We start from the raw sequence: 10,233 nt of genomic DNA, 5'->3' as shown, positions 1-10,233 counted from the left end.
AACCTGCGCACTTCCGAATGGTGATCATGCACCAACCCATTCGGCTACGGCGGCCGGCGGTGAAAATAGATCAAATTGGATTAATTGGTTGCCCAAAGAGAGAGCACACTTGGACGTAGAAATCAAATTCATACTTTGCGATTCCATTTCGGAGGAAATAAGAGGGAGGGAACATATAAAATATACCCGCTTTGTGGATGTCGATCGAACGAGGACTCTGTGAACCGCTTCATGATTAGGTGACTAATAACAAGGTATCGCATATCAGCTGGCGAAACAAAGAAATGAGAGCCAAGATGTCTAAATCTAAGCACCGCGAAAGCAGAACAACTAAGGAGAAGGTGCTGAGATTTACCCACCCCATTGTCTCGAAGTAATGTCGAGTCTCACAGCAGGCATACATCGCGGACAGTGTCTTGCAAGGAAGATAGATTTACCAGGTTTGGTCCTTAGCTTGCGCGAGTAACTTCGGCTGATACGTCACAGACACTCATCAGCCGATTTCCTCATGCTCGTTTCACACGTATTCACACAATCGTCCAACCATTAGTTGTGATGACATGAACGAAGGTTGCACTGATTGTTTTGTTCGTATATCACTGACACAATTGTGGAAAACAGGTGGATAGGCAGATCTGTATGTGTCTGCAGCGGCAGCAAAGCAGCATTTCAAGTGTAGTTAAGTCCTGAAAATCCAGGCCGATCTATGTATGTTGATAGACATACTATAATATCCTGATGCTAATATTGGTCCCAATACACGTGGGTATCAGTATATCTTTAGCTAGGATGGGCTGCGGGCCAAAGAAGTCGATCTCAGACGCACAGAAAGTGGTCCGCCGTCTCATCCTCCTCTTCACATGCTGGGCAAACTGCACTGTTTGAGATGCCTACCTGTTCCAAGTGCTTCACCCATAGAGAGTGATCCTTCATTAGTCCAACCGGGCCAAAGAAGTTGGACTCAGAGCCCGTTCTCCCACTCCCTTCTTCAACCATCAAAGCCACGGTAAGCAAACGGGTTACTTCAACCCTCAAGTCAACTTGGCAGGCTGAGAGAGGCTGCAGGTGAACAAACCTGATGTTACCTGTCATGTCCGACCGAATATCGCAGATCCTGCTGTCATTAAGCAGACTATAGGCCGCTGGTTGGACTGATGACGGGCCACTTTCTTTGGGCGAATTACATGGAAAAGGTAGACCTCTCTGTGGATAGGAGAATGAGACGGCGGACCACTTTCTGTGCGTCTGTCCAGCTTTCGTTCGAATCAGGCTTGATGTCCTTGGTACTGATGTGTTAAGAAACGACCACCTCGGCTCTTTGACACCACAAGATCTACTCAGATTTCTTCGGGGGTCGAGTGGATTTAAAAGAAATTAAAAAGTGAACCCCAGCGCAGTACAATAGACTGAATGTTGGCATAATGCTCTAATACTTGCTAACTGAAAAAAAGAACAAAAACAAAATCTTCGTTCGTTCATAAACACATCCTGTTACGTCCGTCCATCAGCTTATTGTGCCAAATTCGATAAGAGCCGGTTAAACGTCTGATATTGCCACACCTGTAAACATCTTTTCATCATGAGGGTCCTGTAAGGACACCCTCCATATTCGAGAGCTGGCCCTTCAATAGCTTTAGAATAGCCCTTGAGGGTCTCCGTAGTCAGAAGCATCTCGCAGCAAGTTTGTGTATTTGTCCAGCGCTCGCTGAATGGACGCAAAGCCCATCTTTCGAGGAGCGGGCGACAGGTAGCTGAGGGAGTCCCGATCCGGCTAAACAGGGGATCTGTGAGGTAGTTTCCCCGTAAAATGAGGGGATCGGGACTCTTTTTCGCGGAGAAACTACCTCACAGGTCCCCTGTTTAGCCGGTTTATCCACCTAACAGTTTCCTACTTTGTCACTCTGATTAGGTACCCAGTCCTTATATCCAATAATTCAGATACAATCGAAAGTGCCATTCAGGAATTTTTCAACTAGTTTCAAGTGCATCATCAGCCAGCCCACGGCCCTGATTGCCCCTTGGCTGCCGAGTAGATATTAATCTCCGTGACATTTGTTATATGAGTGAGCATTACTGATTTGCGACTAGCTCTGCTTGTGAGTAAGAGTTATGAGTTTTTCCTCAAGGCAAAACGACGGCTAATTCTACATTGCATGTCAAGAGGCTTGTATGTATGTAGTTAAACACAACCCTTCATTCGCCTTATTCGTCGGATCTTGCGACGCGCGATTTCTAAGGTGAAATTTTGTCTTAAAAGAAAAGGTTTTGGATCCGTCAAAGCTGTGAAAACAACATACTATACATTCTGAGGGATCTTACAAAAGAATATTTCCAGCACCATTTCAAACCATGAACAATTCGGGTTAGTGGAGGTGTATATACTGATAGCGATAATAAGGAAATGTATGTATGTATGACATCAAAAGTGAAATGTGTTACCGCCTCAATCTCGCTATTTTAAAGCCACTCCTCGTATGCCCATGGCAAAACCCACGCTAATGGCATTAGAATTATCATCAGCCAAGGATAACAAACGAATGAATGCTCGCTTTCAGCCAAATGCTGCTTCATTAACAACATTTTTGGGGGCGCAAAATTGTCGGTAGTTATTTACACCAGCAAAACGAATGTGTGAACCAGCGTGCGGAATTGCGTTGGTGTACACGACAGATTATCGACAATTCGTTCTGTGTCGAAAATCGATAATCCAATTTCCAATTTCGCATGCCTTTTCATTAATCTTGTTAAAATAAACGGAAGTAGGAAGGATTATTGTTTTTGTACATAGGAAATAAATAAATAAATATTATTTTTTCACAATTGTTTATCTACGCGATTGTTGAAAAATCTCTGTGCCAATGGGCCATTTGTGAAAAATGAAAGGATTTCCGCAATTTAAACCTTTTACGATTCCACTCCTTTTCGCACTGCACTTCCACTTACCTTTTTTTGATTGGGCATGCAGGTATTTATGTGTGTGTGTGTATGCATGTATATATGTATGTGTATATGTGTGTGTGTTTGTAAGTACATTTATGAAAGTGTTTTCGGTGCCTGAAATTTCACTCATTGTATGAAAGCGAAATTTCTACAATTCATTGATTGATATTTGCTTTTTTTATATTCCTGCCTGTTCTGTTTTTTTGGATGCAAGGATATGCGGCCGAATATGCCGAGGTCGCTGTGATGCACTCAATCCTTTCATTTGTGAAATCCGTTATTTGATAGGAACTAATGGCTTGTGGATGTAAGGAAATCGCGTATTTGCTTGAGTGATTTGAAGGAAGCATTCGTTTTCTGCACACTCTGTGAATGTGAGGTAGGAAAGAAAAAAAGGAGAAAGTATTGTGTAATATTAAATGTCAGTGCAAGGTTTTGGCAGCAGATGAATTATCGCGCTAGTGAATCAAATTTCTGCTTCAGTACTGGAACCATTTCGCCACTTGCGAAATAATTTCGCTACTCTGTTGTGTACTTAGTTTTAGAGCTGACAGCTGATATGGCAGCTGCTGGTTCCAGGTGGGATTATTTGGTTTCTAAAATTCAATTTTATTCAAATCTAAATTATTCACTTTTTTAATTGAGTTACTATATTAGCATTTAATAGAAACATAAAAAAAAATTAAAAAAATAGTTTTTGCCACAAGAATGTTGGAATATGAAGCTGAGTATATAAAAAAAAAAAATAGATCAGCTGACGTGACGAGATATTTGAGAGAACAAAATTTAAAAGAAAAGTAAAAGTTAGGTTAGTGTAAACCAAGCAGAATTGATGGGAAACAGTTTTTTTTAATCAAAAACTTCAAATTACGTCAGCTTAACATCTGCTTCTATCAAATTGACTGAGGGCTGGTTAGCGCTCTCTGCGATATGCGCGATATCTTCTGTGCGCGAGTTATGTAACGGGTGATTTTTTTGCTATTATCTTTTTAAGCAGTTGGTTTAAACAGCTGACGCACGTTTCGTATTTTATTTCACTGTCAAACATCTTCAGTTTGGTCTATAATTTAACCATGAATCGTCTTACAAACGAACAACGCTTGCAAATCATTGAATTTTATTATAAAAATGCGTGTTCTGTTAAGAAAGTTTAAGATCCACATTTTTATCGAAAAATTGTGATCAGCGACGAAGCTCATTTTTGGATCAATGGGTACGTAAATAAGCAGAATTGTCGATTTTGGAGTGAAGATCAGCCAGAAGAATTGCAAGAGCTACGAATGTATCCAGAAAAGGTCACAAGGTCACAGTTTGGTGCGGTTTAGGTATCATTGGACCGTACTTCTTCAAAGATGCTGCAAATCGTAACGTAACTGTGAAAGGTGAGTGCTACCGTGAAATGATATCTAACTTTTTTTTTCCCAAAATGCATGAGCTCGACTTGCATGACATGCGGTTTCAGCAAGACGGTGCCACATGCCACACAGCACGCGTAACCATGGACTTGTTGAGAGGCGAGTTCGGTGAACATTTTATTTCACGTTCGGGACCTGTCAATTGGCCACCCAGATTGTGCGTTATAACGCCTTTAGATTATTTTTTGTGGAGCTATGTTAAAGCTCATGTCTATTCAGACAAGCCTGCTTCAATTAACGCATTGGAAGACAACATTAAAGCATTTATGTGTGAGATACCGTCCGAAACATTGGAAAGAGTATGCCAAAATTGGACTAAGTGGAAGGACCATTTGAAGCGCAGTGGCGGTCACCATTTGCATGAAGTAATCTTCTAAAATTTAATTATATGGACTGTACTATCGATTTAAATAAAAATTTCATGCATTTTCCTGAGTTTTTTTGAAAAATTTTCTAATAGCTCTTAAAAAATCATGTGATGAATAAAAAAATATAATGAGTTATAATTATAAAGAGAAGTAAGATATCCTCGATACAACAGCAATATTTTATAATTCTAAATAACAAAATAAAACAAAAAGGGACTAAACACAAAAGTGCCAAAACGACTTGCAGTTCGAAGTTGCCGTCGGTACTTGATGAAAATGGATCTCGCCTCGCGCGGTATGCGGGGGAGGGAGAGTGGCATGGGAATAATAATAATAATAATAATTGGCGCTTACACCATTTTTGGGTGTTTGGCTTTGTTTTAATATATTTTTTATTTTTATTTTGTGATCTCAAGACCGAATTAAAAATAAAACACAAAATTTAAATCTTGCTATTTTTTTTTAATTATATACATTCTGTGAAAAAAATTTCGGAAATTGTTCATTTAAAAATCGTGCATTACACATATGTATGTCTACATTTTTTTTTTGGCTGGGATGTTGGTACAACTGTCCTCTATAGTGTCGCAGAGCTTGAGCGTCATCTGTCTATTAGCTTGTTTTTTTGGCATTTAATTATATCAGTCAACCGCAGGTGTGCTCTGCGATTTTCACTATGGATAGAAATATCGAACAAAAAAATTGGTTAAATTTTGTGTGTTTGAACGGGATTTCGTGGGCCGGATCGGGTCTACGAGTGGTATAAGGCTTTTGCAGAGGGCCGAAAAGTCGTGGAAAATTTGCCCCGATTTGGTCGCCCATCAACGTCTTCAACGGATGAAACCGTCGACAAAGTCAAGGAAATGGTGCTGCAAAGCCATCATTTAAGTTTGAGCTAAGTACACCATCAATTGCTCATGAGACGCGTGGCTGCTCGACTCGTTCCAAGAGAGTAAAATTTCTTTCAAAAAATTCATCGGAAGAAGGTGGCTGAAGACATGCTTGAGCAAGGGAATTCGGACCCAACGTTTATCCAGCGCCTCATAATAAGTGATGAGACGGGGGTATATGAGTCTGACATGCAAACCAGTCAACAGACGGCTGAATGGCGCTATCCACATGAGCCGAAACCCAAAAAACTACGTCAAAGTCGGTCAAAAGTGAAAGTTAGTCCACTCGTTTTCCTTGATTATCATGGTGTTGTGCACTCGGAATTCATTCCAAATGGTTCTACGGTAAATAAAGAATATTATTTGGAAGTTCTGCGACATTTGAGAAAGAATTTGCATAGGAAACGGCCCCATTTGTGGAAAGAAAACTCATGGACTTTGCACCCTGATAACGCACCGTCTCACAAGGTTCATATTGTGAACACTTTTTTGACCAAAAACTCGACAAATATCATCGAGCAACCACCGTATTCACCGGATTTAGCCCCTTGTGACTTCCGGACGCCGCTTTGAGTCGATAGAGGCCATTAAGGAGAATTCGCTGAAGGAGCTGAAGAAGATCTCTTCAAACGCGTTTAAAAGGTGGTTTGAAAACTGGACTAATGGTTGGCATATTTGTGTTACTTCAAATGCAGTCTATTTTGAATGCGACAATATAAATTTTGAAGATTAAACAATTATTTTGCGTTTTATTGAACAAATCCCGGCACTTTTTTGACAGAATGAAATTTTTTTACTCTGCTTTATGTCAGTTATTTAAAAAAAATATATATATATATATATTTTACTTTCTTTAGTTTCAAATTACTTTTTTTCTTCTTTGATATTATTTTTTGTATTTTATTTTGTTCCATTTAACATTATTTAAATGTTTTTTATTCGTACATATTCCGTCTATGAACCAGGAAGGAAGCAATAGAATATTTCTGAGAAAATCCACCGCTACTTTTTTCGGTTATCGAAACTTGAGAGAGTTATTGTGCAATGCAACACTGCGCACGGGGATTTATGCATTTAGAAAATTGATTGATTGCCGAGGCTGCGTACTCGCACATACTCGTACTTATACATGAAAGATACATTTGTATACAAATCATGTGTTGAGAGGACCTGAAGGACTTAAATACTATCGCCTTCGAAGTGCATAGCTGATAGAAATCCATCAAAAGTAGCACCTAGATCAATCAGCACAATTTTCAAATGCGTTGCGCCACCACTTGAATGGGTCAATGGGGTGTCAATTGATTGTGGAGTAAATCCTTTCAAATTTAGCTGTACATGGTTATCACGGCGTTTATGCCTATATATATTTAGCTGTAAGCAAGCGGTTATCCACTACAGTTGAAGTTGCGGAAAAATATGGGAATGCTACATGTCGCGTATGCCTTCGAAAATTCCGACGCATACTGCAGATAAATATACACAGTCGTGCTTACTTCCCTACATACAGAAATAAGTCCAATATTTTCACATGTTAATGGAAAATTGATCAGATACTCACTATACGCCAGGTCTTGGAAAATGCCCATCAAAGGAGAATCGACTAACTTTTAGTCGATTTTAAAGCTGCATTCGACAGCACAAAGAGGACTCATCTAAATGGCGCGATACCTGAAAGTGGTATTCTCGCAAAACTAATACGGCTATGCAAAGGCACGTTGTTAAATATCAGCTGCGCCGTCAGAATTGGGAAGGACTTCTTTGAGTCGTTTGATATCACAGGAGTTTTCAAACAGGGTGAGTCGCTGCTGCGTGACTTCTTTATCTTATGCTGGAAAAGATCGTGCGAGCTGCAGAACTTATTCGCTCAGGCACCGTGATATTAACACTTCGGAGACGGGCGAGCGTCGCTGAGGACGAAAGGTAAAGAAAATATATACGTTGAACGTCATAAAAACTAAAGCTTTGTTTAACACAAGAAAATTTTTTCATAAAATCAAAAAATAATTATAAATAAACTGCTATCACTGCTAATGTTGAAATGACCGAGTGGATTCCTTATTGCATGGATTTCACTTCCACTTGACGAAGTAATGCCGTAATCTTCCGTCTTATCAGATTCAAAGTAATATTCGTCAGAACTGGCACTATCTAACGGATCATCTCTAGATCGCTTAGCCATTGTGCGTAGGATAAAATATAAAATATGTAAAAAGCCTGCTGGTTGCTCTGGCAGTGACACTGAGAGACTGAATCGAAGAACTGAAATTCGATATAGCTCTACCGTCGTCTCACATCGTAAGTTTACATTATAAGTAAGATAAGGCTTCATCACTAATGACCCCTAATGTTTTCGAATGAATTTCTTTTATTATACCTATGCGTATCTTATCGCTCAGAACGACAGACGTTGCGAGCCTTGCAACTACGAACTAATTTGGGCGGCTATATGTCGACAAGCGTCCGGTACGGTAAAACGGCTATATGCCGACACTCGTTCCCAAAAGGTTAACACCAAGTGGATCTTTCTGCATCCCCATTTCCTCAAAAGAGGAATGGATGGGATGCGACAGCTAGGAACAGTGTCAAGTGAATTTTTTCACGGATAGCTCGAAATTAGACGAAAGAGGATTGCTGGGGAAGCTTTTTAATAAGCTTAAGCTAAGGCACCCAGATCACCAGACGTTGTCTTCCAGAATGTGGCAGCTTCTATCAAAAACACTGCCAGTATTGGCTGCTCCTTAGCGTAAAACTCTTTAAACAGAAAAGCATTTACAAATTTTAATTTTTTCTTATAGTCAGGCGACAAGCAAGGTTTTTGGCTCACCGCTGGCATATTCGAAATTATTAAAGGAATACCTGACTCTTCTTTCATGCGCATCTGAATACTTCGTTATAAATCTGCGATTATCTGTATTCTGATCATCTATAGATAAGTCTCAAGTCAGCTGATTAAACGCTTGGCTAGAACACAAGCCTGAAAGGTCGCTAGGTGCAAGGCATTCGAGGTAAGTTATAAGGCCATCAAAGTCGCAACTCGCGAATTGGCGGAACCTTAACCTGGTACTAGTTCATGAGTACTCATGCAGTGGGAGTGAACATAACATCGACTGACTTTTACGATGTGGCTGTCTGAACAAATCATTTACTCACTTGCTGTTGTTGCATGTTTGGTTGAAGCGGTTGTCCTGTGGGACACACTCAGACTCATAGCACATTGTGTTGCCGCGAGGTGAACGTGACCGTATCGCTCCTAAAACCAGTGTGTACTTTTCAAAAATTTCAGAATATTCCTGTTTTCTGTAGAACTGAGATCTTCCATTTCATTAAAAACTTGTCTACCTGGAATAGTAAATCTACGTTTGGATACAGCAGGACAATGGCACAGAGGGTGTGAGATCGTCTCTTCGTCTTTCTCATCAAGACAACTTCTGTAGAAGTCATTGTTGTTGTACACACGAATACGTGCCCGGTTGGAATGATAAAAACTTTCTGCTCACAATGTGGCTTTGAACGAATTTAGTGCAGCCGACCACCCGGCTCATCTTTCATGAGCATTAGAGCTCGCGGTGAGCTTTAACTTCCTCAAAAATCCTTTTCTCTTTAATTTAGTCAAAAGCTACCGTCTCCCAGATTTTTACCTTCAGTTTTATAGGGCTTTCGGTGGTGTTTTGTAGCGACGTCAGTTTAGATCTGCTTTTGCATTTTGCGATGATACAATTGCAATTTACTAAAATTTTCTTTGGACGCGACTCTTCTATGCGCACTACGAGACTGGCACAGCATAGACGTTGAGCCTTAATAAACTTTACGACGTCCACAGCGTTGCATAGGTCAATCAGCTCGTTTTAATACCGTATCCGGTAATCACCGCTGACATCTCGTATTGCACCAATCATTTTTCTTTAGATAATACGCTAAAAAATGGGAAGCCTTTCTTCTTTTGTCAGTGGTGTTATGGAGTAAATTTCAATTTTCTTATCAACGATATAGTAAGCTTACATTTTCTAGAGAGAGATTTTGATCTTGGCAATTATTTATATTAGCGTAGTACGCACGGTAAGTCTCTCATTGATGGTGACATTCATATCGTTGCAGTTGCTTGTAAACACAGATAGTCACCGTTCCCACGCCGTAGTCTTTCGTGGGCCCTTAATTTCTTCATCATCTCTGCTATGACGTCGCTTCCTGCCGTCCATTTTCCATTTCGCCAAATATGCTGCGGAGCTTCAATCTACTTATAGAGCAATTGAATGACCCATATTCGAGCAATACCGCGTTTCCCTCACAGTATTCACAACTGGGATCCGATTCATGTTTGAACCGATGGAGGTACGCTTTGAAGCATCCATGCCTGGTTAAAAACTTAGTCAGGTAAAAAAAATTTACTTCTCCGTGTTTTCTTTCTAGCCAGTTTCGCAAATCTGTAATGCAGCGACGTCTCCAGCGGCCTTTCGTTGAGTTGTTCCCTCTATGCCAAGTTTGGGTTCTAGTTTTCCGTGTTGCGAAGCGTTGCGTTTTACTTCCAGCTAACATTGCAGCTTCGCTTGACGGCATGTCCACAGAAATAACTAGCGCGGATTCTTTCGACACAGTTTTCAAGGCGGAGCATACCCGAAG

The sequence above is a fragment of the Anastrepha obliqua genome, chromosome 2 (assembly GCF_027943255.1).
Source record: "Anastrepha obliqua isolate idAnaObli1 chromosome 2, idAnaObli1_1.0, whole genome shotgun sequence".
In the NCBI taxonomy this organism is placed as follows: Eukaryota; Metazoa; Arthropoda; class Insecta; order Diptera; family Tephritidae; genus Anastrepha; species Anastrepha obliqua.
This window is presented reverse-complemented; position numbering follows the sequence as displayed.